Raw genomic sequence first — 27,937 nt, 5'->3', positions numbered from 1 at the left:
AGAAGGTGCTTTGTGAGCAGATCTTGAAGCACAAGCTTATTCCATTCTCAATACCACCAGGACAAGTCCTACCTTCAGCAATTTCCTCTGGTGTTTTGTGAATCGGAGCATGACACTGATTGCCTCATGGCCTTCAGTTAGGTATTAAAAGAACAAAAAGATTTTTTTCCATTAACAAAGGGTAAGAAGCAATCCAGCAATTACAGCTTTTGTTCTCCAAAAGGCCAAATTTATTTGAAGAATTTTGGGTCATAAAATTACTTTAATTAAACTTGCACCACTTCAGGTTGATAGGCTTCTTTTGAAGGTGCTAATGACTCTCTTGAACCCAGCGAGGTGGTGGTGCTGCATTCAACCCCTAAGCCAGCATGTCCCCATCCTCGCAGTTACCATTGCACTTTTCATAGCTAAGCATCAGCTTCAGGTTGAACAGTGGGACTCCGTAGCAGAATATCCACAAAGCTGGCAGTGTTGGTCAACAGCCTTGTACAAAAGACAAGCTCAGAGCCCAAATCAAATAGTAGAAACAGGTATGATGTTCTAGCATGCAAAAAGATGCCCATGAGATCTACATATGCAGGGGAAAAGGGAGACAAAGTAGTAGAGACCGTTTGGAAGCCCATCAGTGGTTGAGTTTTGCTAAAAGAGATTGCCAATTTTTCCATGCTTAATGCTATTCTAGCTGTGATGAAGGGGGAGTTTGTCAGATTAGGCAGGAATTGATGGGTCTGAGGAAGTTCCTTTTCAAAACAAGATTGGAACAAAAATAAAATTCAAGAAATTAAAAATAATCTACTTTTATTTTCCTGTCTGGTTCCCTGTTTCCAGCATATCAAGTACAGCAATTCGGACTTATAAAAACTGTGTCTCCAGGCTAGATTTCCTCTGTTAGCCCCACTGTGGCTCTGCCCTGAAGGTAGTTTTTCTTTAAGGGAAAGAGTATCATCCTTAGCCATAATGTCTTTGTCACAGTGAAAGGCTTTTGTCCAGGACCGCGTTTAGCATTTTGGAGCCCTTGATTCTCTTATTTAGACAGGATAATACATCTCTGGGAACGCCACAGGGTTTGGAAACCCTGCTACCTGCAGCATGGCATGAAAATAAATACCCTGAATTTGATGGTATTAGCTTTTGCTCTTCCATCCTTCGAGTGCCTGCTGAAGTAATCATCAGCATCAGCCACTTGCTGGGGACAGGAGATTTTCTGTTGTTTGCAGGTGCGGCCCAAGTCCCTTCCTGTGGTGCTTTTGAATCTCAAATGCCTGTTGGGAATTCCTGAACGCCCAGAGAGCTGCACTGAAAGGAAGAAAGAATTAGGTGAAAACCACAATCTCTCTGTCCTACTTACAAACCTGAAGCGAGGTCAATACAGAAACGGTTGGCCGTTATTTCAGACCTGCCAGATCAACTTCTCTATTGCTTCTACTGGTAATTGCCAAAATTTCCTGACAGACCATCATGGTGGAAGAGGCCAGCACTGTGCAGGCATGTCAGACTCGCTGGGGATGAGATGAAGCATCAGTCTGGTGGCCTGGGGTAGCGCTTCCTGCTGCCCCACAAGATGCTGCAGAGGGTTTTCTCCAGCTTCTAAAGATGGTCAAAATGTGATGCCTACGTCCAGTGGCTGCTAGGAAAGTGCCCGCTCTTTCTCCTAGTACTGGGTGTAGGCAGCAAGCCTTTGGTAGCTGGGTGGCTGCCCCGTGCTGGACACAGCTGGTTCCAGATGGCTCCAATGGACCCACCACAGGGCACAGCTGAGCCTGTCAATGAGTCTAGTGGCACCTCTGGGAAAACATATTTAAGAAAGGGTAAAACACCACATTGCAAAGAGAGGAGTGAAGAAAAAAAATAGTGAGAAACAGCCCTGTGAACACCAAGGTGAGTGAAGAAGGAGGGAGAGAAGGTGCTCCAGGCACCAGAACACATTGCCCTGCAGCCTGCGGAGAGGACCTTGGTGGAGCAAGTCTATTCTGAAGGACTGCAGGCCATGGAAGGGACCTACGCTTCCCCCAGGGGAAGGAGTGGCAGAGAGGAGCTGCTATGGACTGACCACCACCACCCATCCCCATCCCGCTGTGCTGCTCAGGTGGTGGAGGAGGTAGAGGATTCAGGAGTGTAGGAGTGAAGATGAGCCTGGGAAAAAGGGGGTGGTGGGGAGAAGGTGTTTTATTTTTTGTCTTTCTTTCTCACCATCCTACTCTATTTTAATTGACAATAAATTAAACTAATTTTCCCCAAGCTGAGTCTGTTTATACCGTGATGGTGACTGATAAGTGATCTCCCTGTCTTCATCTCAGCCCATAAGCTTTTTCATCCTATTTTCTTCTCCTGTCTGATTGAGGGTGGGGAATGAGAGCAGCTGGGTGGGTGTCTGGCAGCCAGGCAATGTCAACCCACCACATTCCTTTACCAGGATCCTTTTACTGAATTCTTTATATATACCAAGCATACAGTGCTGACACAGGAAAAAAAGTATAATTTGAAAATTACTTAAAATGCAAGAGTCCCCTATTGTCTCCATGCAGACCCCACCACAGTTTGGATAAAACACATGGAGTACGGCGAGCTAGGGTGACAGATTATCACAGCAGGCAATTTGGGATTCGCAAAGGCCCCCAGCCCAGATGAAAGTGCCTTGTTCAGACAGATTTTTGAATGTTGACGGATTCTTCACCCCTTGCCATTCCTTTCCCTTTGTTTCGTGCAGATGGATCATTTTGGTCTTTGCTAGAAACCTTCTGCAGTCTTAGGTGATGTCCCACCTGCCAGCTGTCTCTGCTCGCAACCAACATCATGCTCCAGGGTGGAGCACAGTCTTTAGTTTGACTGCATTTGTTAAACACCTGCTGGGAGGGTTGAAAGCTGAAGTGTTCTGTTCTCTGAGGCCTGCAAATGGGAACAAAACCTGCAAGACAACTGCTCCCCTATGAAGGGAAGAACAAAAGGGTGCTAAAAAAAGACCTTGTTTTCTTCCTAGTAAATACTGCATGAAGGGATGTTTTCTTTAACGTAACCTTCAGCTCCAGTGGGCAGCGATGTTTTTACTCAGCTAGCTATGCTAGCGTTTTGGCTATGCTTTATAAAAGGCAAGGATGCACTTGCCAGGGTGGTGGGAGACTGACATTAACTTCGGTCTGGAAAAAAGAAAACGTTTTGCCTGGGAGAGATGCTGCAGATTTGCCCGGTGCTGCTGTTTAAGTAGGGTCACCGTTACTTCATTGTTGGGGCCCGCACAAGGAGGTATTAAAAAGCAAGCCTAAAAGTGTGGCTGTTGCTTCTTGATGTGAAATGCCACCATCTTTCTGTCTAAGGCTTAAGGTCTGTTACCCAACAGCCCAAGATGCAAGTTGTCACCAAAGTCCAATGTCTTAGCAAAACCATAGACTCGCAGCAGGTTAAACAGACAAATTCATATTAAAAATTGGCTGGGCTTTGTGTACCCCCAGAGGTCTTTCATGGGGAAGTGAGCTGTAGGAATACACTAAAAATAAATGGGGGACCATTTGAACAATCTTCCCGCTTTGGACAAACCATGGCTCATTCATCATCTTGGTGCCTCTGTGACTTTGACAGATATTTTTGATAGATGTTCAGCAATATTTCAGTACTTTCAAAGATGGGCCTATTCATCTCACAATAACGTCTTATTTCTTAATTAATTAATTAACACCTTATTTCTTAATTAATTTCATCTAGTTTTCCAGAGAGCAATAACATATAATGCTGGGCCGAGAAAGAAAGCTATAATTAAATAATCTGCTGATGTCATGGACTGTCATGAACAGTGGAAAACTACAATTAAATCATAACCATTGGCTCTCAATGCAGTCTGGAATTGATGGCTGTTTCCATGTGTAGTTAATATGCCTGTTCTTATTTAGAAACCTTGGGCCTGGCCCATGGTGGCTATAAATTGGTGTTTCCTTGTGGACTTCAAAGAACTACAGCAGTTTAAAGTGGTTGGAGGTCTGGCTAGTCAGACTTTGGTGACTTATTCTGGGAACAGTGATGAAGTATCAACCCCTTAAAAAGGAGAGCCAAGCAGTATTGGCTACAGAAAGACATATGGACTTGCAAAATCACCTTTGTCCAGCTTGATATGGCGTTCCCCATACCTTGTGCACATTTGTGCCTGCTTGTGCCTCTGCTCCCAGTACTCAAACCTCCCTTTCAGTGGTAATGTTGAGCCTGTATCTACAGATTTTAGAAAAGGTGAACACGAATGATGGCTGGTCTCTTCACCCCCATCCAAAGCTATAATCCCTACGCCATGTCCATTTTCTTTTCCTCCAGGTCCTTCTGTTTGATTTCAGCGTGCAATGCTTATACAAAAAGCCATGCTGAGTTGCTATTCATTTCATTTCATATTCATCACCAAAAAATGAGGAAAATCACAACTTTTTAGCATGGTTGAGAGGCAGTGAGCTTTCACCGCTCTTACCAGAGCTTGGTGGGTACAGCAAATGTTCAGGACCTTTGAAAATCTGACCTTTTTCTCCTTTATACTTCGTGTGTGCAAGGGCACTGAGCAACTGATCAGGTCACATTTTAAATAAGCCATACTCACAGCCCAAACCTGTCACTTCAGAGGAACAGTACCTTGGTTTATATCCAACACATTAACAAATTTTACAGGAAAAAGCAAAATAAAATTTTTGCAGCCTCAAGTAAACAAGCTGATTTTTTTTAAAAAAATAACCTAATCCTTCTTTCCCCGATTTCTCTTTCAGAGATTCTGGACTCTTTTTCCTAACTATTCCTTCTGCCTGGCCACGGGCTGGAATTTCTCCCCATGGATTCCCCAGCAGAACTGGGCTCTTGGCCATACTCGGCCAGGTTACCAGTGCAATGTGCCTGGCTGCTCCTCAAACAGGTACAAAAGATTTGGGAAAAAGAGGCAGCAGCCATAGAGGGCAAAAAGGCTGAGGAGATTCCCAGCCTCTGCCGTTCTCCTTCAGCACATATGGTCTGCGGACCAGAGCATCCTATCGCACTGCGTCGTGGAAAAGTGGATAATTTTCCCTGGTGCAATATTCTCTCATTCAAAAATACCCTTTAGGCAAAGCTGAACATTCATGGAGTGAAGAATTTAATCTTATTAATGGGATGGCTTAATTGTTTGTTTGAGAATATTTAATCTTTTCCTGTCTTTTTGAAATGACTTTGTAATTTCTAAATATATTGAATCTTATATTGGGAGGAGGAGAAAGAGAAGACAAAGTGAAGTGAAACATTTTACCTACCTCCCACTCAGCCTTTTCCTCAAATATTTGTTTCATCAAAACTTTCATGTGGCATTTTGTTCTGCTTCAGAATGAAAACAAACTTCAAACTAGTGAAATTTCCTGTAAAGTGAAAATTCCAGTTGCCACCTTGCACTAATTTTTACCTGTCTCAAATGCTAAATAAAGCCTTTGAAATTCCCAGGGGCACTAAAGTGTAGAAAACAGGTTGTGGTTAAATCAGGGTCCTGTCCCTTGCTAGTCCTCTCGCATAACGAATCCAGCCTTCCTTCCAAATAAGAGAGAAGGAAGCAATCAGCATCATGCAGTGTTATTGGCATTTAATTGATGAGGTGAAGGAATGGTGCATCTGTCTCCACGCAGATTTCTGAGTTCTGTGTAGTGCTGGCAGAGAGAAGGGACATTTCTGAGGCAATGTGTGTTGGACACAACTGATGTTTCAATTAAATATCTTTTCTGATGACACAAACTATAAATGTTATGAAATGTCCCCCCAGGTAATTTTGGTGTGAGAAGCTTGTTCATACAAACAACACATATATCAGAAAAGTAATAAAGAAAGGGCACGGTGTCATTAAGCAGTGTTTTCATATTAGCGTTATGAGGAGTTCGTAACAGGATCTAAACAAAGCCATTAGTCACTGATGGAACCATTAGTAGAAATAACATCACTTGAAGTCCTTTTAGCATTTTTCAGTACACAGATAATAAAAGACTTCAAAATGAGTTTTAAAAGTGCATTTCCGGTCCAATAAACTCTCCTACAACTAGCTAATACCTTCGATGGCAGACTTTTTCATTTTTCAGACTTGGAACAGCAGCTGACTGTTGCTAAAGCAAAACTGAGCTCAGCAAAGGCAGGGAGCCGGTAAACACAGATGTACTGCAGACACAGAAACCTCTCACTGACTTTCAGCTTCACCAGCTTTTCTTTGGTTTCAGTTTGATTGATTAAGGCAATTTTGAATCACAGAATAAAATTAACTTCATTCATACATCGTTTTGTACCGTGCTCAGGATTTTTTTAAATTACATACTTCAGGTTAAAGGCATGAGCTGGGCAAGAGAGGACTCTCTCTTCAGTCCTGAAAGGTTTGGTTTACCTTATATCCTTTCACATTTTAAAATCAGTTACAACTTGAAGCAGTGATTTTACTTGAGGGAAAGTGTCATTTTTGTTTCTTACTAACGGTCAGATCAAAGCTAAAATCTGTCGTTGATTACCAAAGGATAAAACAAGCAGATAAAAGCAACCAAGCAGCTGCTCATTGAACAGATTTATAGCTGTTTCTGCCAAGGACTTGTATGTCCTTCACAGCTCAACAGGGTTGGTCAGAAAAAAAGGCAACATAACACTGGCTTAACTGCAAATCCTCACTTACCACTTATTCTGTTTACTCTATGACTCAGAGAGATAAGAAAAATAGGATAATTACCAGAGACCATAATGCTGTCAGCAAACTGGAACATTTTGCATTATACCACGACATAATCAGAACTGCACCCAAAGAGTCTCTCACCTACTCTAACACCAAGGAGAAAACTTCTGAACGCGTCTCAGAAAGTATCCTTTGATCCTGGTGGAGGAATCGGAGCAAGGAAATTATGCCTCAGGAGGAAAAAGATTGGAAAAGGGGTGAAATGGTCCAAAAGACAGCTTTATCAGACCCAGGCTTTCCTTGCAATTTCCTCAATGAAATTGAAAGATAACAGGAAACACACTGGTTTTAATTAAGTGTTTTAAGAAACAGAGTTTTTAAAACCAATCTCTTCATTTCTGTTTCTTTTTGGTGAAATATTGCAGTGAAAGCCAGGCTGTAAAGCCTGAACACCTCAAAAATATATAAGCTATGGCCATGCTTTGATTAGCAGGGAGGATGGTGACATTGCAGCCTGCGGATGTAAGCTGACTCGGGCAACACCGGGAAGCAGTGTGAGCTGGTGCGCTGGGAGCCACGCACTGCCACAGCCACCAGCTCCCTGGCACTCACTGGGGTTCACTGACCATCACCGGGGGTGCGGGTCTCTGCCTGCTACCGGGGCATCCTCTGGCACAGCCCCCCTGAGTGTAACCACCACTGCACCGTTCAGATCAGGCAACGATGGCAACCAACGCGCTGTACCGCAGAGAGCTTCAATTGCTTGAGATGACGCCGTGACGTCTCATTCTATTCTGGCAACAGATGATGCGCAAGCCTTTGCTTTGCTTCAGTCAGTCTGCATCGGGTTTATGAGCTTTGCATAACTCATGCTCCTTCTAGAGTGGGAAATTATTGTCTTTCACGCTCTTGCTCTAACTCACATCTGCATTTAAATAACCTTAATGAAACTAATAATAGAGTTGCTGAGGACTGAATACGTCAGTGAGTGAATATTTGGATGTAAGTTTCCACCAAGCTGACTGCAGTGGTCTGTCATTCAATTATCAGATCACACTTCTACCATCCAAAATGAAGGAGCCCTTCAAGCAGCAATAGACAGACGCGTTAAGGGGGGGAAAAAATGATCATCGAGCAACACAAATCACAATTTGGCACTGAAATAGCTATGACAGTGCCTGTAATACACAGAGTTAAACTGTCATTTATTATGTTAGATAGCCAGATTGGCCATAGTTTGCAATGTCGCAGTTTAGAGTGTGTATATAATAGTTGCAGGTCATCCATCGTATGCACATATAAGATTTTGCACCAGGAACAGCTGGGATCTACATAGTCATCTAGCTTTTAGCCTTGAGCAGGGCTGAGCTGTGATTTTGTGATTTCAGGCAGTGCTGTAGGTCCAGAGAGGCTTCAAAGTCCCCGTGGTGTGGACTCCACAGCTTTCCCACAGTGAGCATGAGGAGGTGGTGTGTTTCCAGGGACATTTGCATCTGGGTCCTGCTGGATCTGGCCCTTGTTCAAGCCCATCTCTGAACTAAGCTGGCACCTTATTGCAATGTCAACAGTTTCAGTGGTGCATAGTCTTTCTTCTCTTTAATTTGTCTGCCAGGGGGTGATAAAACAGAACGATGTGCTGAGAGCAGCAAGGCTAAGACTAACACAGTTCGCAGTGCAGGGTTGGTAGAGATGACATGACTGGGTTTGGTGAGCCAAGCACTCTTTTTCCTAAACCAAGCCTCTCAGCCCAGCAGGTCCAGGGAAGTGATTCTTCCCGTCTCTTCCACCCAGTGAGACCACATGTGGAGCATTGGGTCCAGTTTAGGGCTACCCAACATAAGAAGGACATTGCAACATGGGAACGAGTCCAGTGGAGGGCACCAGAAGAGGCGGGGACTGCAGCACATGAAAGGTAAGGAGAGGTGGGGAAGCTTGTAGCCATTGTAAGGGCCATTGATGAGGGGAGCTTACTGCTCTCTTCAGTCACCTACTCGGAGGAGATGCAGTGGAGGGAGCCAGGCTCTTCCCAGAGTTGCGTGTGACAGGACAAGGTGTGACTTCACACTAGCTGAGACACATGAAATTTGTAAAGTAGTAGCAAATGCATTTCTAACCACTGCGCCCAAGTCTAGATATGAAAAGGAAATAAGGAACGAGCATGTACTCCATTTATTGTCCTACTTGGAAAACACCACGGTGATAAGAAAATGGGATATAGTGCTCAGATGTAGTACAAATATCAACTATCTGGCTTTTTTTCCTCTCATGACAGTGCTTTGGAAACCATGCCAATGTATTAGCAATTGAAATAACATTACCATAGCAAAACCAGGGCATATTGAAAACCACTCAGAGGCATCCCAGCTGTACTGCATCAGCCAAATGTATAACTTGTTGGTAAAGTGAAACACCCTCTGGGCAATGGGAACTGACACGTCAAGCAAGACAGTCTCTCTGCCTATGGAGGCGTTGGTCTGAGGGTGGGTGTCTCTCCTTTACTTCCACAGCAACATGTAGGAATGGAGGAGACAGAGGACTGGGAAGTGCAGGAATAAGAAAATGTAGGAGGGCATGGGAAAGCTATCAAGACCATCCAGACTGCAGAAGGTGACTTAGGAATTAGTGTTTAGATAAAACCTGCGCTGCAGGCCCAGTAAATCAGGACTGCAAGCATACGAGCCCAGTTCAGAGTGTGTGTTTGTAACAGAAAGATGCTGATCTACACCAGGACTGTGTCTGAGTTTGCACTCATCTTGAGGCAGGGTGTAGATCCGCCCTTGGAAGACTGTTGGAAACTGAGAGACTTCAATTTCTTTCCCTGAATGTTGTGTGGGGTATAGCAGCATGGATCACTTGGCAGAAGCAGGCTGGTGACCAGCCCCATACACAGCTTCTCTGCCAGCTTCTGATGTGCAAACAGAAGAGAAATCATCTTCCCTCCACACAACTCCTCTGTCTGGCAAGCCTGATTGTTGGGAAAGGTACCAACAGCATTAGCATTTTTTTTTCTAGGCTTTCAGGCTCAATTATTAAAATGTCTTGGGCCATACTGAATAATTAATTCAGACTTTGTTTATGTCATGGGGAGAGCAGTTGTTGCCTTGGAACAACTGTGGATAACTTCCAAAAGACAGGGTCTGAGTGAGGAGGACATTTCTGACCCTGGTCAGTGGCTTGGAGAGGCCAGAGGCAGCTGGTGTTTCTGCCCGCAGTCTTGTTTGCAGCTGTTTGACGCAGGACTACCATGCTGAAGAAAAAGTTCTAGGCAAAGCCATCCTAATGAAAAATAACCTCGAGCGACCCTTCACAGTCAAGGTAGAGAGGAGTTTCATAAAGCCCAGAAGTTCTTCTTTGCTGTCACTACTTTCAAAACCATTTCAACTTTCGAAGGAAGCTTGGTATCAACACCAGTATATATTTGACTCTGTGGAGCCAGAAGTGGTTCAGGTGTGCCTTCCCCCTGTGCTGATGAACACCCAGCATTGCCACCCCGGCTACAGCAAAGCATACCTTGCAGGTGGTGAAAAAATCAGCTGTTTTACCAAGCCAGGGGCCAGGCATTGTGGGCTTCCTCAGAAATCAGCCAATGATGGGGGAAAAATTCTCTTGACAAGGCGTTGCTCTCTCCAACCTCTCAGAAAATACACCTTTCAATCCCGCACTTTGCCTGCCCCTTCTCTTGCCTCTGTTGGTCTTCCAGCCACCACTTGCTGCTGCAATACTCCTTGGACCATCTGCTGCATTCACTGTCAGATGTTAGCTCCTTTGAATGGCTCCTGCTGACTTTACAGCCCTCCACTGATGGCAGCAGTGACAGACAAGTGTCCTGTGATCCTTGCCTGTGGCAGGATAGTCTCCCAGGAAATGGATCTTCTCTAGGAGGTAGTTGGGGAAAAAAAGGTCTCTCATATGTTGGGAAGGTAATCAGGTTTCTCCTGGCAGTGGGCGGTCAGGTACCAATAAGGGTGGGAAAATTTGTCATCTTAGTAGAGGACAGAAAGAGCTCAGTGTCTCTCCCAGCAGCTCTGCAATGCCTGGGATGACCTGAACAGACTGGTTGGGAGTATCCCTGACATCTCCTTTTCTTCTGTGGAGCAGCAAGCGAGAGCAGAAAACACCCCTGACAGACACTTCTAGAAACACTGGTGGGAAGCAAAATGAGGGGTCCTCTGCAGTTCCAGCATAAGAACCCCTTTAGAGAGAGCTGAAAATGCGTATCAAATCATGGTCAACCGCAGTGATTTGGGCCAGATGTGAAAGAGCTGCTGTGTGCTCCTCTGCCCCTCTGAATGCTTTGTCCGTACCTGTTTCCTCATGTACAAAACCAGCATGTGGATTCAAGTGGCCATCACTACGAAGACTTTTTGGGGAGCTGCTCTAACTGAGGCATGGATATGAGGAATGAAGTGCATTTGCAGCAGCACAACAGATTCCAGTTGCTGATTCCTCATAGCTGTCCTGTTCAGTTTTCCTCTCCATTATCCTTTCGAGGTAGTCTTTGCGAAGGAGAGAAACTATGAAGTGTCTGTGGCATCGCTGTTTGCCGGGGGATATCTGTGAGTTGTCCTCCAGCTCAGCAGGGCAGGGTAACTGGCAGCGACCAAAGCAAAACATTAAATATGATGTGATGCTGGGGTGAATATAATGAAGTTCAGGATCAGTCAATTTGAAGCATGTCACCAAAAGCCCTCATACAAGGTGGGAAGGTATTTGCTGAACAATAGCGCTGCTGAGGAACACCTCAGAAAATCATAAACATCCGCCTGGTGCAACAGCAGTGGACAAGGCTCATACCCGGGGTGAGCATCATTATCACACGTTGCACTGGGAGGGAGTTATTTCCTCCCATTCAGTGCTGATGAGATTGCACATAATTGCCTTCTGGCTCAGGCCCTGAGCAGAGGATTCAGGAACAGGATACTCTGATGTTGAGAGGCTTGAGAAATCAATCATCTAAGGATCCTTCCACTCAGCTTAACATCTACAAGGCCAGATACTCATTCAGGCAATGCTTTCATTGATTTAGCTGGGGTGTTTTGCTTGGAAGAGGTTTTTAGCATGCAGGAGAGAGAGCCTGCTGGAGCTAGGGGACACCCGGGTGCTTTACACCCGGTGTGTAAAGCAAGAGAGAAAGAGCTCTCGGGACTTTTTTTCAGTCAGAAATGAGAAAACGATGATAACTTTCTCTATCAAGGAAAGAGTTTGTCAGCAACTACTGGTCTGAAATCTGACTTCAGAGCTGTGGGCCTTGATAAAAGCTGCCTTCCTACCTGTCTGTCTGCAGTACCATTAGCTGTACAGCTAATAGCTGATAGACACATCAGTCAAGATTAGTCAAGCTGACTTGCAGAGTGCAAATTCTTCCCATTGGAGAAGATTTTTTAGCCCACTTTGTCTTTGGGAAACAGTCCAGGCTCAGGTTTTTATTTTTGGAAAGAGAGTTTCACTGAAAAATTTGAAGGAGAGTCTCTTTGGTATTTAGGAGCTGGGTAAGTATCCCTTGATCCTTGCAAAGTATCTCCTGCGGGCGTCTCCTGCAGGATGGTGAAACCAATACTCAGGAGGCTTCTCACTAATAGCTAAATACGTTTCCATTGGTGGGGAGCGAGTGGAAATATATTTACAGGAGGAGGCGAATGCTGTGTACTGTGCTTCTGTACGCAGCGTTTCTGCACGCGGCAGATGCCTGACCATGTGCTGAAGCCCCTGAGCCCTCATCAGCTGCGCCTTTCAGCATTGGAAGGGGCTTACAAGTGTGAGGGGCCAAAATACAGCCTTTGAGCAAGTGTTGAAGTTCAGGACTGGTGAGCATGAGAAGACAAATAGCTCCTGAAAAGACTTTCTTTCTTATTTATTTATTCCTATTCTAAGGAAACCGAACTGCATGGAAATACTAGTGAGGTCTATACGTAGAACTCAGCGACATCCTGCACTAAACTGAAGCTTTTCATCTTCAAGGACTCTGATTTTTCTCAATAAATTTGAAAGTCGCATTCGGATCAGACTCCACATGCTGTATTCGCATCGCCTGCTGATGCACAGAGTAAATGGCGGAGCCACACAGCTGACACTCAACCTGAATAATAGCATCAGGTCACATTTTTAATATTATGCCATAATCGGTTCCTATACTGTGGGCCATAGGTCAGCTGGCACACAGTGACATATTAAGCTGGATACCATCTCTCTCACCTCCATCTTGCTTTCACGGACCGACTTGAAACAAGGGGTTCTTTTGGCTGATGGGAAGTGCTGGCCCACAAGGTTACTGGTATCATCTTTGTGACCATTCCTAATTTTCCCAGTACATCCATTGTGCACATAAACTCTATGCTAATAGTCAGGGAGTTTTCACATAAGATGGCTCTCACCTGGATTTGTCCCTCCCTGTGGTAGGTTGGCAGTGGGGGGAGCAAAGCATCCTTTGACCATGGCAGAGGCTTGCTCCAAACTCAGCTTTGAAAGTTATGCTGAAAAAGCAAATCTATAAATCCTCAGTGCGGGACCAGTTGTTGGGGGAAAGCCTCAGAAGAGAGGTAGGCTGTACGTGTGAGCTCCTGATACAGAAACAAGTCTCAGTACAACTGGCTGTAGGACTTTGGAAGGTGATAAAGAGTTCAGAAGTAGTAAATGACAGAGTGCTTTTATGGAGATTTTTCACAGATGTTTGGGGAGGAACAGGTAAGAGAAAGAGGGGAAGAATATCTGCCGTATGAAGCCATAGACATATAAAAATGAGAATAGGGCACCATAACTAGAATGTTTTTTGTGGTGGTATGAGAAATATCAGTGCACGTGACTTGCAAATGATAGACCACAATTCCCCATCTGCTGTGTTTTCTTTGGTTATGTTTTTAAAAGTTACCAGTTTATTCTCAAACGGTTAAAAGTTAAAGTCTTAATGCATGAAGTGGTGCATATTCACCAGGGTAGAAATAGGAGGTTTGTTTTTTAAACTCTTTTTTTGGGGGGTCAGCTGTGCTGATTTTCCCAATCTGATTGGCACAGTCTCTGCTGAGGCATCTTGCAATGGCCAGGGAGCCTCTCTAGACACGTGGGAAATGCTCACCTTAAGCCTTTTGTCTTCTCTGCCTTAAAAGGGTCAATGTACACTGACCAGCTTGAAGCGGATAGACAAGAAGACACAAAATGTTAACATGCCTTTCTTTTTTTCTTTTTAAATTCACAAATATTCGGCAATGGTTATAACCAGCTATCTCAAATGTACCCACAGAAAATTTGTGTTCAGCACAACATCAGCTGGCAAAGGAGGTGGTCGCTACCGAAACGGAGTCTAATCCCTGCAGTGGCGCATTTTGGCAAAGAAAAGCTTCTTACTTTGGTCTCAGAGACAGAGGTTTTGCCAAGTAGAAACTGTTCATTTGTTTATTATGGTTCTGTGGGCCTGAACAAGGGACATCCTCTCAGTGCTTTAAACTATCCACAAAATGTCACAGCAACATTCTACTTTGCGCATATTAATGGCAAACTAAAACTGGATGGCCACAAAAAGGAAATGGCAGGGTTGGGTTTATAGAGTAATTATTCTCAATTAGATAAAACATTCTGCCTAAACATAGCGTGCAGATTCACGGAGGGGAAAAAAGGTACAAGGGATCTTTCCTTTTCCACTTTAACACTAGTCAGTCCTAATGGGGAATGAAATTCTGCAGAACCCTGTAATTTCCCTAAAAGCTCCCAGACTGAAAATGCATCTCGTACTGATGTCTTCGTGTTTTCTTTGTGTGCTTGGCACAGCAGGCAGACGCAGAAATGACAGGGGAGATTTGTCCCTAACTCATTGCTTAATCATTTAAATAGATACACCAGCTACTGTATTTTATTCAAAGCCAGAGGTCATTTGTACTATCATGGGTATGACAATATAATATGTCGGAATTTTCCGCAGACACAAAATGCTCCATCAGGCTGTGGCTGTTGCTGCTGTAGAGGTAAGACTTTTTCACAGTCAAAAACTATTACCAGCTCTGTCACCAGGAACCTTTAGGCAGGGGAAGTCACAGGCCGATCTAGCTCAACCTTCTTTTTGTCTGACTTTGTAAACAGTTTTTAATTATTATAATTAAAAGGCTGTCAGAAATGTGTTTCATAAAGACAGCATTTACAGCATTTGCACATCCCGTGAAGGGTATTTGAAGTGAAAGAGAAAAAAATATTCTCGCATTTTACTAATAGCAACAGAAGTTCAAATCACTTCATCTGGGGAGTTGTCTCGTAAAAATGCCATCAGAGGGACTTGATTTTAACCTCTTTGAACCTTCCCAGCTTCTACACTCCTGCTTTTCTTGAAGGTCCTGGTATTTGCAGGCAGCACCGTCCCTGCCTACTCCAGCAGCAAACACAGGCTTGCGCTCTCTTCCAAATGCCTGTGTAGAAGCTACTCCCTGCAGGAAGGAGCCTTTGAAAAAATGAATATTTTTAATATTGCAAAACAATCTGTGAAAGAATATAATTCCCTTCCTCTTGCTGTGTGATTATAGTTAGCAATTTTATTATTAGCTGATAGGTCTCTGGAGGCTCTTTTGCTATATTTTGCAGCATGTTGGGGGTGGGTATAAAGCACTCCCTTAAGCAACCAATGCCGCTGCTCTATCAGGAATCTGTACAGCCATCAAACACGTCCTAGGGCCCCCAAATTCATCTTTTTTATGTTCCATTCAATGCTTTTTGTTCAAAGAGGTAAGGAGAAACTCTGGTCCCTGAACCAAGCCGGGGCACAGGAGTCCAAAGCCAGAGTATTTCACAGCACTCAAGGAGACACCTTTTCCTCCTCCCCCGTTTTCACAGGACTGTTTCTCGCACCCCAATTTTGGGTGCAAAGGGTGCCATTGGGTGGGTGCTGCAGCGGGCTGCCTTCGGGCAGGGCACAGCGCCGGGCGGCAGTCCTGCTTCTCCCACAATTATAGGGCAGGCGCAGCACTCCCGAGGAGAGCGCTGCCAGGCGAGCAAATGGGGCTGCTGAGGAGTCCGACGGACAGGATTTCTCACCATTCACTGCTAACTGGCCAGAGATGGGATTTAATTTTGTACAGCGGACATATGGGAGTCAGGGCAGCATCTGCCTTATTGCTGTCTGCTCCTTGGCAGCCAGACAGCTACAGCTTTAATTCAAGAAAAGCTGCAGCCCAGCGTTTGGGGTCCTTCTTTTCTTTTTCGAGTTGGTCCCCACAGCTTTCAAACTGGAATGTGGGGATTTACCCAAGTGTTTCTTATGTTTTTTAATGAGAGAAGCTCTGGCAAGAAGGCATCCACTTTTCCTGGACCCGTGTATATTTAGAACTGCAGAGCAAGTGGTGATGCTTATAATGTGCCCGTCATTGGATAATGTCCCTGCTTGGTCCCCAGGCAAGAACAGGGACAGTAGTAAATATTGTGTTGGATAAACACAGGGAAGCGTGCAGCTAGCTGCAGGCACAATATTGGGAAAGTAACAGGTGAAAAGCTGAATGAAGTGGTTTCCACACACACACACACACACACACACCTCCCAATGAAAGAAAGGGTGTGCAGCAGGAGGAGTGGAAAGTCCTACTATTTGCTGTTGTCACCACGGGGCATTTCTCAGAAGAAAGCACTCACTCAGGGAAAAGCAGCACCGGAATCCAGCCATGTCATGAGCCACCAGGCTGGGACCGTTCCCAGGCAGGGGACACAGAACTCCTTGTCCCACCGATTACGAGTCCCTGGTGTGATGCAGATTCTGCTGCTTATTCTGGAAGAGCTACACAGTGATCTGCTAAATTCAGGCTAAAATGTTTTTCAAGATGGTCTCAATTTTAAGTTACCTAATGTCTCCTGGACCTCCCTGCTTTATGTGAGCATAGTGAGGCCTTAAAACCCAGCTGAGTGGTGCAATCAAGGCCTGGAAATGGTGTTATCCTCATGTCAGCCAGGTCCTCCAAGTTATTCTGTCAAGCCTTACATTGTTCCTTGGGAGGAAAAAGTCATCTCAATATAGGTCTTTCTGCTGTCTTGATATTTAGCCGTCACTAAATTTTGATTTCTTCCATTTCAGTCCATTTAATTTGGGCATTTTTAACCTGAAATGATGTGCTTTCTGAATTAGGAAATGACAAATTCCCACCAGATGAACAATATTAAATTTTTTCTTAAGAAAGGCTAAAATCAATTAAAAGGACTTGGCAGAATTTTCTGCATTAGTGCACACGCAATGTGTATTGACACACATTACACTTACATTGAAAGGTTAATCATCTTCCTTGAACCTATAGGTGAAATGAGTAGCGTGTAATTTTCCCTTTTATTTTAGGGCACTTCAACAAGGTGCAGCTGATGCAATACAAGTCGCTATCACACAGAGATCTTCTGGTACCAACAGATATCTATGGTACAACAGAGATCTATGGTACCAACAAGTAAATACAAATTACTTTTATACAAATGTATAAGTGCAGCAAGCACTATTTAAACTACCTGATGCAGTGAAGATGGAGAAGGAAAGTAAATATAAGGAAAAAAAACTATTGTGAGGTAGTCTTTACATGTTCTGAAATCCCTTTTCAAAAAATATTTTTAAGACAATATTTTACCATTAAGAGGAAAAAAAATTCCAATAAAAATGGTCCCAAATGATGAGATATCACTGACTAGCCACTCTGGTAACACAAGTCAAATGAAACTAATAAATCTGCCATGTAATAAGTTATTGCAAATGTGGTTTATGGTAGATTGAATGCGAACAAAGACAAACATAGAGTAGAATATAGGTGATGGGGAGAAAAAGAGATTTACTGTCCTCTTAAGCAATGAATTTAAGAAATTTCATTATGTATAAATTGTTGTTTTTGTAGCTTAGAAAATGAAAGTGGGAGGAGATCATTAACCCTGTTGTCAGCTCCCAGTGATACACTGAATTTTGTAGGTCTGGAGGCCCATGCAGTTGCCCACGTGCTTATTCAAATCTCATTTAAAAAGTCAAATTTCACAAGTCTGCAAGACTGGTTTGGAAATTTTGCAATTCCTTGCAGGATTCTCGGTGGTTTCTGTTCCTAGTTAGCATGGAACAAGGACCATAATTACAGACTCCTACTGGTATTAGTATTTTGTCCCCTGGCCCTAACAAGCATGTCACATGCCCTCCTATATGTCTTCAGTAGTTTCCAGACTTAGTACTTGCTGAAAGCTTATTACAGAGTTTGTGACCAGAGTTCGAATGTTTTTTTCTTTTAAAGAAATTGGGAAAGAATTCCCAGCTCCACTGATCTTGGTAGGGATAGCGATGCCGCTGCAGGGTGCTGGCCTCCTCTGCCACACAAATCTCAGAGGTACTCCGTACTACTGGCTACGACTACAGAGGACAAGCAAAGACCACTGCCTTCCTGGCATTAGTTGCTACCAAGGAAGATGGGAGCCATCTCATATAACTACATTCTTCTAAAATTTAACAGCCTAGTCTGATAGAACCATCTGGGCTTCCTCTCTAACCAGCAAAGGAGGAGCAACACTTCCAGGGGGAGATCAGATCAGTCCTGCTTCTGTCACTATGGAATTGGTACCTGTTTTCCTCTATAGATGACAGCGGTACCCAGATTCCTGGCTCACGCTGGATCCCGAGCCCTTAGACAAGTGGTATTAGAGGAGATGAACCCATCTGGGCTTACTCATCCAGCCACAGTTCCCACCTCCTCCTCCCATCTCACTTAAGGTGCAGCTGTAACCAAATTCCCATCTGGCGCTGTCAGGCTGCATCACCTCCATGTCAGCCGTGCAAGGATTTACCCATGTGTTAACCAGACGTTAACCTTTAGGAGGTAGGGGTTCACGAGCGCTCATGGAGAATTTGTCCCCAAGAAATTCCTCCGTGCTCAAAATAGGCACTGCCTGCATATCCCCACCCAGGTCATGCACAAATGTATTTAAATTGCAGAGACCTAAAGAGTCCTGGACTAGAAAGAAAAGCCAGGAATCTCAGTGTAACACAGCAGGTCACTGCGCACTGAAGAGCTAAATACTCCTGGCAGTCATTAAACTTAAGTGGTTAACTTAACGTAAGATCAACTACTCTTTCTGTACTGACATCAGTTGAAAAATTAGAAAGTTATCTGAGGTCATGAAGCTTCTTTTTCCCTCTCAGTGTTTTTTTTTTTTTTATTTTCATAAGAACTAACTACATCCCCATTTTGGCAATTTTTCACCATTTGCAGTAGTAAATAAAGTCACTAAAAAAAAATCATATTAATGTCACAATTTTACTGGCATAGCATTAAAGTTTTAAAAAATACTCATCCATTTAGATGTTAGGCAAGGGCTCCACAAATACACAGACCTTCAGGAGATGTATGATGACTGAGAAGCTAAGTTCATTCTCAGTCTGTGATAAGCTTTTGTACCTTACGGAGTTTTGTTATGGCTTTTACTTTGCATACTTGATCAACTTACCACATCTCCTTAAGCGTCACAGCTTGCGAACTTGCTTTTTCAGGCACAAAAGGAGCATATTTAGTTCCACCTCAAGCAGGTTTAAAACGCTTCAACATCTCGTGCCTCTCTGGGATGAAGATGAAACTTTGTGCCCACCAGTTTGGATGATGTTCTGTTTTCCAGGGTGGTACACAGCATTAGAGCCAGATTTCAAAGTCCATTTAGGTCTCAGCACGTAGAGGAATACTAGAGATATGCAAGATGGTCCAGTTCCTCAGTGCTTTTGAAAATCCCAGTGTCGTTGTTTAACCCCCACCGGCAACTAGGACCATGCAGCCATTCACTCATTCCCCGCACCCCCCTGCCCCCATTAGGGTAGGGAGGAGAGGGAGAAAAAGGAAAAAAAAAAATCATGGGTTGAGATAAAGACAGTTTAATAACATAGTAACGGAAGAGAAAATAATAGCAATAATGGTAAAGACTATACAAAAGGAACAATGCGGTACAACTGCTCACCACCCAATGATCAATTGCCTAGCCCGTCCCGAGCAGCAATCGCGGATCCGTGCCAACCCCCATTTATATACTAAGCGTGGTGCCTATGGTATGGAATATCCCTTAGGCCAGCTTGTCCTGTCTGTATCCCTCTCAGCTTCTATGGCAAGCTGAAAAAGTCCTTGACTTAATATAAGCATTACTTAGCAACAACTAAACCAACATGTGTTATCAACATTATTTTCATACTAAATCCAAAACACAGCAGCTACTAGGAAGAAAATCAACTCTATCCCAGCTGAAACCAGGACACCCAGGAAGCCTCTGTCTCTGATTCAAGGCAACAAAATAGCTTTAAAATTTTGAGACTTCTAATCCAGATGCAGAGATATTTGACTTTGAAGCTGTAATATCTTCCTTCATTCATGGAGACTCCATTTATATAATTTATGAAAGTTTTTCCTTAATAATAATATAGCGCTAATTGATAAATTTAGGCTGGAAATTAACAGCAGATTCTACTCAACAGAGTGATTGATTCTAGGAAGAACAATGGGTAGCAGCAAGTGAAACAAATGAATTTAATTCGCTCATGAGAAGGATAACATGATAGGCGGCTTTGGCAGAGCCAGTTCTCATCAACAAGAAGGACCTCTCCAAACCATGGTCTCTAGTGGTATTTTTTTCCCTCTCTACACAATACAGCTCAAGATATGAAAAAAAGTCCAATAATTACAACTGGAGAAATGCAAAATCAGCATATACAATCAAGCTTCTCTTCTCCCAAACCTCTCCAAATCATTGCTAAACAAGCTTTCCGTATCAGATGGACCATTTGCAACACACAAAGTACTATAGGGTGGTTAAGCAACGTTGTTGATCAACATCCCAGTGTTGTGCTACTTCTGATTTTAAACCTCGGCAGAGTTCACCCTCTTTTCCCACAGCAGGGAGGCAGAGAGTGCTGTCTGGGGAAGCAGATCTTGTAGCTGGGAGGTGGGCAGCGGGGGACAGGGCTGTTCCTGTCACCCCACAAAGCCTTGCTACCTGCGTCCCTCTAGGGGACGACTGCCTAGGACCGCCTCCTAGGTGAGGAGAGTCCGGATGGTTTGTTTGTGATTAATAAGGGAAAAGCAAAGCACTGTAAAGCTGGAATAAATCCTTTTTTTTTTTTTTTTTTTTCCCAGTACTACTTTCACTGTAGAAGAAGATGCTTGTATGGTACAAGCCCTTTTCCGGAATGACCTGTACTTAAGCATTTCTTATTAGAAACACTCAGCCAAATCACTCCACATCAGACTGTGGTCCAAGAAATTGTGGCTTTGAAGACAGAAGTGAGAATAGGTGCGCAACAAAGAGAACTAAAAATCAGCAGCTCCTGTCCTACCTGTGTCCCTAACTGAGCTGGCAGCCGGCTGCATCAGTGCTGATGCTCTGTCGGCAGGATGTCATTCTTTCAGCTAATCCTCACGTTTATACATTTCTAAATTGTTAGTGTTTCCAACCCTCCCACAGTAATGTTCCACACAAAACATAAATCATGTTTCTGAGGTACTGTTTCTCTAGCCAATTTAGTAAAAAATGTGTCATATGTGGGTGTTTAACTCTCTAAACAACAAATTAACTTTGTCTGTGAAATTATGCACCTTTAAAATACACGCTATATTTTATATTGCCTCACTGTCTGGCTGCAAATCTTCATGGTCAATGACTTTAGAAAGTAAATTACAACTAATCACTGAAAGAATTGTTAATTGATCCCAGAGAAACTGTATTGCAAACAGCCACATAATTTAGACATTTGAACATTTAAAAGGATATTGTAACTTTTGAGTCAAAATTTGATACTCTTCCTTGGCATCCATCCTTTCACAATCTCACCTTCCCTTGAACCTCACAACCTCCCACTTCTTATGTGCAATGGGCATTTTTTTGACCTTGGTGTTTAACGGAAATTTATAGACATACAAATATACACATTCACTTTTGTGACATTATTTCTCAAAGACATTTCAGGCAAAGTGCTCCAATGTACACACTCCTCTCCCTGAGGAGGGGAGGTGAAAGCAAGGACATTACAGAAGTTAGCCAGGTTCCTTGAAAATACCACAAAATATTGCAGTGGTGAACACTGTAAAAAAAACTTATATAAAGAGGAAGGGAAATCGGTGGGAAAAATCATTCCAGGGTTTCTTTAAAGAGAGACTCACAGAGAGATTGTCCTGGTAAATATAAACCAGATAGGAGATCTTTTGAGACGTGAACTTTTACATTTTCCTTTGATATTGCTTCTGATGGTGACTACTAGATGAAACAAAAAAAAAAAAGAAAGAATCGAGTCTGGGACTCAGTGAATCCCTGGCAGAGTTATCTTCCAGAACCTAGCTGAGCCTTACGGTGATCCTACAGGCTCCTTGGAGCCTGCGTGATTCACCCTGTAGGTTTTTATGTGCTGGCAATTTACAGCCTTTGACACATAGGTCAGATACTGATGTCCATAGTTTCATTGTCCGACTCTCTACCTTGAAGGTGAGAGGCAAGGTGATGTTTTTAATTTAGCAGCTTTATTGCACAATAGAAGTCAACGGCTTTTTTATTCACTGCTGGTTTCACCGGTATAGAGACAAGAATCGTGGATGAGGCATTTCAAGCATCGTGCACAGAGAGCGCCACTTTTGCTACGTAGTGGTTATCAGGGGGAGGAGATAGAGGGGATTTAATCAAAGAAAGCACTGGCTGCCCTGACTTCTTTTTGCCTGAAGTAGCTTCTGCATCCTGTCTACCACCGTGGAGACATATCCTGCAAGAGGGATGTGGCTATTCAGTTTTCTGAGGGATATTTCTCTAATTAGCCAATTGCTACCTTCAGCGAGGGCTTTCGAAGAAAGGTCACTGATCAAATTAGTCTCTCAAAGCATGCAATCTAGGCTGCCAAAGAGAAGACACCTAAAACCTACTCAATAGGGTCAGACTAACAGCTAAAGTGAAATATTGTTTATAATAAAACATTTATGAATTACAGCGTAACTACCAATATTTTGAAAAAGGGTAAACAAAGCTGGTGATGATACAGAAATTTTATCTTGTAACCATGAAAGAAGGACACTCAGGAGAGCAGGATAAAGCGTAAGAAGTTTCAGAATCCAAGGGAGGATAGCCAACAGAATAAAATCACAGCCATCTGTTAGCAATTGCATACGCTGTAGCTTTCATTTATGTTTACATTGTCAACGCCATTTGTATTGAGTACGGGACACTTAATACAACACTCCTAGGAACAGACAAGCTTTTTTAAAAAAAAAAAAAGTTTATACCGTTTTTTGGCCTGCTGTTTTCATCACACAGAAGATGCTGGTAATTGTTTACGATTACAAAGATACAGTTAGCATTGAGAATGTTGATATGCCATTATTGTTAATCATTATTATAAAAAAAAAAAAAAAAACAAAACCCAAGGCTCATGCACATGTGTATTCATATAATTACGCTAGTTTTTCAATCACTTCTAATGTTTCCAGTTTTCATCATTGCTAGCAAATCAACCCCTATTCCCTATTCCCCAAATCCTATTATTCCCATTTGAATCCGGTAGCGACACAGTAAGAGTCTAAAGTAGAAATGATGCTTTCATTAATTATTTACACTGAAAAGAATTCAACACACCACAGCACGGGAAACCTGTCTGAAACAGAAAGAGGGAAGGGAGCAAACTTGAGAGTGTTGCACAGTGAGGATCTGGTCTGAGCTCAGGGAACAGCAGTGGAGATGGGAGAGGATATGGCAAGAGAGGACCTTGACACGAGGCCTGTTAGATACCATGGGCAGACCTTCAGGAATTGATGGGAAAACAATGTCTTTGCTGCATTTGTTAAGTTGGATTTCTCTTTGCTTGTCCAGGGTTGTTCCAGAAGCTGCTTTTGTCCCTTGTGAAACTACACCTCTAAAAGCCTGGATTTAGTCCTCAGAGTGTGCCAGTGCTTTACAGATCAGCCACTTGTTTTCTGATAGGGAGTAACATACCAGGTCAAGTTACCGGTGATAACAGGATTGACAGGTTCTTTCCACAGTTCAGAGTTCATAAGACCATTCTCTATTAAGAGGACATACTTTCGCCTTGACTACTTGAAACAGTATTTAAATGGAACCGAGCACAGTAGCAAAGAAGCAGCACAACTACCAAAGCAGCAAAGAGTTAATTCCAATTCACGACACAAATCCCTTCCCGCCCGTTCTCCTCATGGATCCCTCACCCTGACCCCTGGTGCATCTGCACAGAGTAGTGTCACTCAGTGCTGGCAGCAAAGTGTGGCTCAACAGTACTCTCCAGTTTGGGACCTGAAATCTAAGCTGTATCCCTTTCTTGGTAGACCAGGGTCACACTGAGATAAGGTGGCGTCAGAGGCAGGATTTCAGCCTGGTTGTTCTCCAGCCACCCTGCGTGTCTTTTCTGAGCTGTGTGAATGAGACCTTTCCCTGCCCACTTTCTTGTAGTGGTAGATACGAAGCACAAAGTTTTTGAGTCTGTCAGTATGTTTGTCTTCAGCAAGCTCCCTGTCACCCTGCCCTTGTGACAGTCCTGCCACACTACGTGGTAAGATGGACAAGGCTGCTCTTATAAAGAGGGCTACAAACTCACGAAGAGCTCTGGGTGCAACCTGGAGGTGAAGTGCCTCCATTTGGGGCAACCTCATCCATGCCCCTGAACAGATGGCCAAAGAGAAGATCGAGATTATTCCCTTCTCTGCCCCATCCCTTGCCTATTTCATTTTCTATTGTCAGGTTTCTTCAAGTATAGACACTCCTATTAAACACAACCAAAAGTGCACAGGCAAAACCTGCTCAGGAAGGCCTGCAGAAAATGACCAGGTTTCCGGAACAATATACATACTTCCAGGAGAGATGGAGCATGCAGTAAGTAGTAATTGGTACCATATCCCCACACACCTAGTAATCTGGGGAGCTCAATTAAATTACTGTGTGACCACACAGTTAATGACATAGAACATGTACAGGGAAAGGAGCACATCTAAGGTCACATTTCCAATGTCTGGCTTTTTCTACCTTCTGAATGATTAATGATATTTAGGATGCCTTAATATGTAATTTTTGTCTTGAAAGACCCAGGTAGTTTTTTCTCTTGAAAAAGAGACTTGACTGCTGCCCCAAGCAGAGAGAACCCTGAGTCAGCAATAACAGACAAAGCCACAGTTAAGTCAAACAGCTTTGTGATTGAACTTCACGAGCACTCTTTGAAATATGGCAATAGGTTCATCTTGCAAAGAGCAGAAACCAGAAATGGATGCTGAAGAGGGGAGAATTTTCAGGCCTGTGTCTTTGCTATGCCATCTTTGCAAGCTATGCAAACAGCTTGGCCTGATACCTATTCTTGAACTCCTTATTCCCCAAAGCTCTGTTCTATCCAGCAAAGTCATATCTTGATCAGGAGATGAGTCATACTTAGCATATGAAAGATGGATTTGAAAAGGCTGTGGTTTTTGAGTACTCATGCCTGTGAGTACCCCAGTAATATGGAGGCTGTATGTCACTGCAGGTGCAATGCCAAAAATGCAGCATGGTAAAGCAATGTCAATGTAGTGTGGCAGATTTTTGTTCTAACCCACTGTAAATACAATTGTCCTAAGACTAGGTTTTAGGATAATAACATGGATTACCTCAAGGCAGTATGTTTGCTCCTATACTAACACCTACGGAAATGCCCAATCCATTCTAGTGCCAGATTTTTTTACATATGCTAATGATTTAACTAAAGTTGAAGGAAAGTTAATAACAGACTTTTTTCAACTCAATTGCTGTCTGAAAAATCAGTACCCCACTAAAATGCAAGTGACTCCCTTTCATCTCTGAGTCACGATATAATAATTTAATATGATTTGGTACGGAATATGACTCACTGCTGTTAAAATCATTGGGGCTGACGTTGGATTGTAAATGCGAGCAGGCAAAAAGTAAGGTTAGGTCCTGGAATAATATAGCAAAGAAGCTCAAGTTTTGAAGGGGAAGGTAGGAACCGCTGTGAATTATGCAAATTGCCTTCTGTTCATTGCAGCCAAACGTGCATGTCCAGTGGAGGAAAGGTTGGTTCATGCAAAGAAAACACAGATGTCATACTAAGTGAAAGGTATTGTCGTGTTCACCCACATCCAGGGACAGTCTTATCCGGCTTTGGGGATCACCTAGCCAGGGATCAGGACTGTGGTCACAACTAAGATGGGATAGAAGACACTTAGAACAATCGCCATAAATGGATGGTTTGCAGCTGTTGCTGGCAAAACTGGGGAAATAGCTTTCTTATAACAAAATAAACTCTTAGGAAAAATATCAAATGTGATGCTATTGGAGATGTAGCATTCCCACGTCGTTCAGTATAATTAATGAGGGACGGAAATTGGTATTGACGCTAGCTAGCACCCATGTGCAGGTGCAGAATTGGGCTGGCCAAGATGGAGATGTTGGAATTGTTTTTGAGCAAGAGCTGGCACAAAAAAAGATGCACAGAAATGGGACTGCTATAATGATACAGACATATGCAAATGTGGGGACGTGGACCAGGGAACATCCACTGCTCTGTGCTCTCTGGAGAGAGATGCGTAATATCAAAGGTCTGGCCAAGAATACAGATGAAACATGCTTGAGCCTCAGGGAAAAAAGTACTGAGGACAAAGAAGATGAGACAGACTTCAAAGTGCGAATAAAATGACTCCTAATTTCCACTAAAATTGTCAAGTTTAATTAATCAATTATTATGTATGGAAGCAGAGAGCCTTTTAGGTATTTCACACTCTGGTTTTGCTTCAAGGTGGATTCTGCATGCCTTTCAGCCAGGACTTTCCCAGATTAGGCTAATTCCTACAGTGATTTACACAATTCCCCAAACTGAGATCTAGTCCTGCGGAAAAAGTCCATCTCTCATCATTTCCCATCTCATTATCTGGGGTGAAGCGTGAGCTCAGACATGGGACTTCCACGGGCTTTGGCAGACGATTCAGGGAAAATACGAGTTGATACCTGCCACAATGCTGCTTGTCCTTTCGGACAGAGGCTCCCCTCATGTTGTGAAAGGATGTTCACGGCACGCCTCTCTCCTTGCAGCAAGCCATGCCAGGACTAACACTTAGCAGGCTATAAACAAGCCAAGAAAATGTGTCTTCCCGGTAGACATACATTTGGATACTATTTTATGTATTTGAGCTTTTCTTATGTGATAGAATCAGAAATAAACACAATATTATTAGAAATTCATATGCAAAGGAAAGACATGAGCAAGGCTTATGGTTAGACTGGATACGACTAGATGTGATGGCAAAAGGAAGGCACTGGAAGATGAGAAGACGAATGAGAAAGTTGAGTGTTAAACATGTTTTGCTGAAAGTGGGGAGCAGTGTGCAGCCTCTCACCCTCCCTGCCACAGAAAAGCTGGAGCTCCTGGTTGGGATTTCAGCTCTATTCATTGGTGCTGGCTCTTGGGCTATGGGCTGGGAACTTCTCTCAGTCATGCTGTCTTTTTGCACAGCCGCTATTTTCTCCATCTCTTCCGTATAATGCACTTACAAGCCAAATTCCAGCTTTAAATCCTTGGGGGTTGGCGGTTTTGTTTGGTTTTGCAATGTAAGTTTTTAAAAATCAGCAGAATTCATGGATTGAAAAAAACTATTTAGTCATCCCAAAAAGCAGAAAAGTTTTCAGCTGGCAGTTTAAAAAAAAATCCAACCATGAAACATGACATGTTTCATCCCATTATCTGATCATCTGATCACTCCAGAAACTTATACAACAAATAAAAATAGTGGTTTGGAATGAAGAGACTTAATGTAATCTTAGTCAGTGTTACTTTTACTATAATGTTCTGAAACCACTGGCTCCTAAGAAAAGAGACATATAATGAAACAAAATGTCACAATGCAAGATGTCAATAATCTTCCCAGCAAAATGAATCATTTTGAACGTCTTTAAAACAAGTTGAATTCACCTCTCACGTACTATTCAAGCATGCTGTTCCCCAACATATTCGCCCCCTACATAAGCTGATCATACCTGCCTGTGCAGGAGCAAACAATATTTGGCTTATACCTTGTTTGGATTTTTTTCTTCTTCTTCTTCTTTTTCTTATTTTATTTCTTGTTCAGAAATACGCTGTAGTTGCCCAGCGATGGTTTGCTTCATGAAGATTATGTCTAGATGAGTGAAAGCACTTGATTTACTACGCTTTTAGAAGTTACCATCTCCCAGTTGAGTACCCCCTCAGGCAAATCCCCTGATTTATATCTTAACGCACACATGCACGTGCACTCATACAACAAAAGTCTTTCTGGAAGTTGCTCTCTTCATTAATAAAGTGGGCAGAATTTCTAACAGTTCTCGTATTTTTCTTTGTACGTCCTCTAGAAAAGCAGTCTGAAT

This window comes from Vanellus vanellus (assembly GCF_965231255.1).
Source record: "Vanellus vanellus genome assembly, chromosome: 2".
NCBI lineage: Eukaryota > Metazoa > Chordata > Aves > Charadriiformes > Charadriidae > Vanellus > Vanellus vanellus.
The sequence above is the reverse complement of the archived record's forward strand: the minus strand, read 5'-3'. Positions refer to the sequence as shown.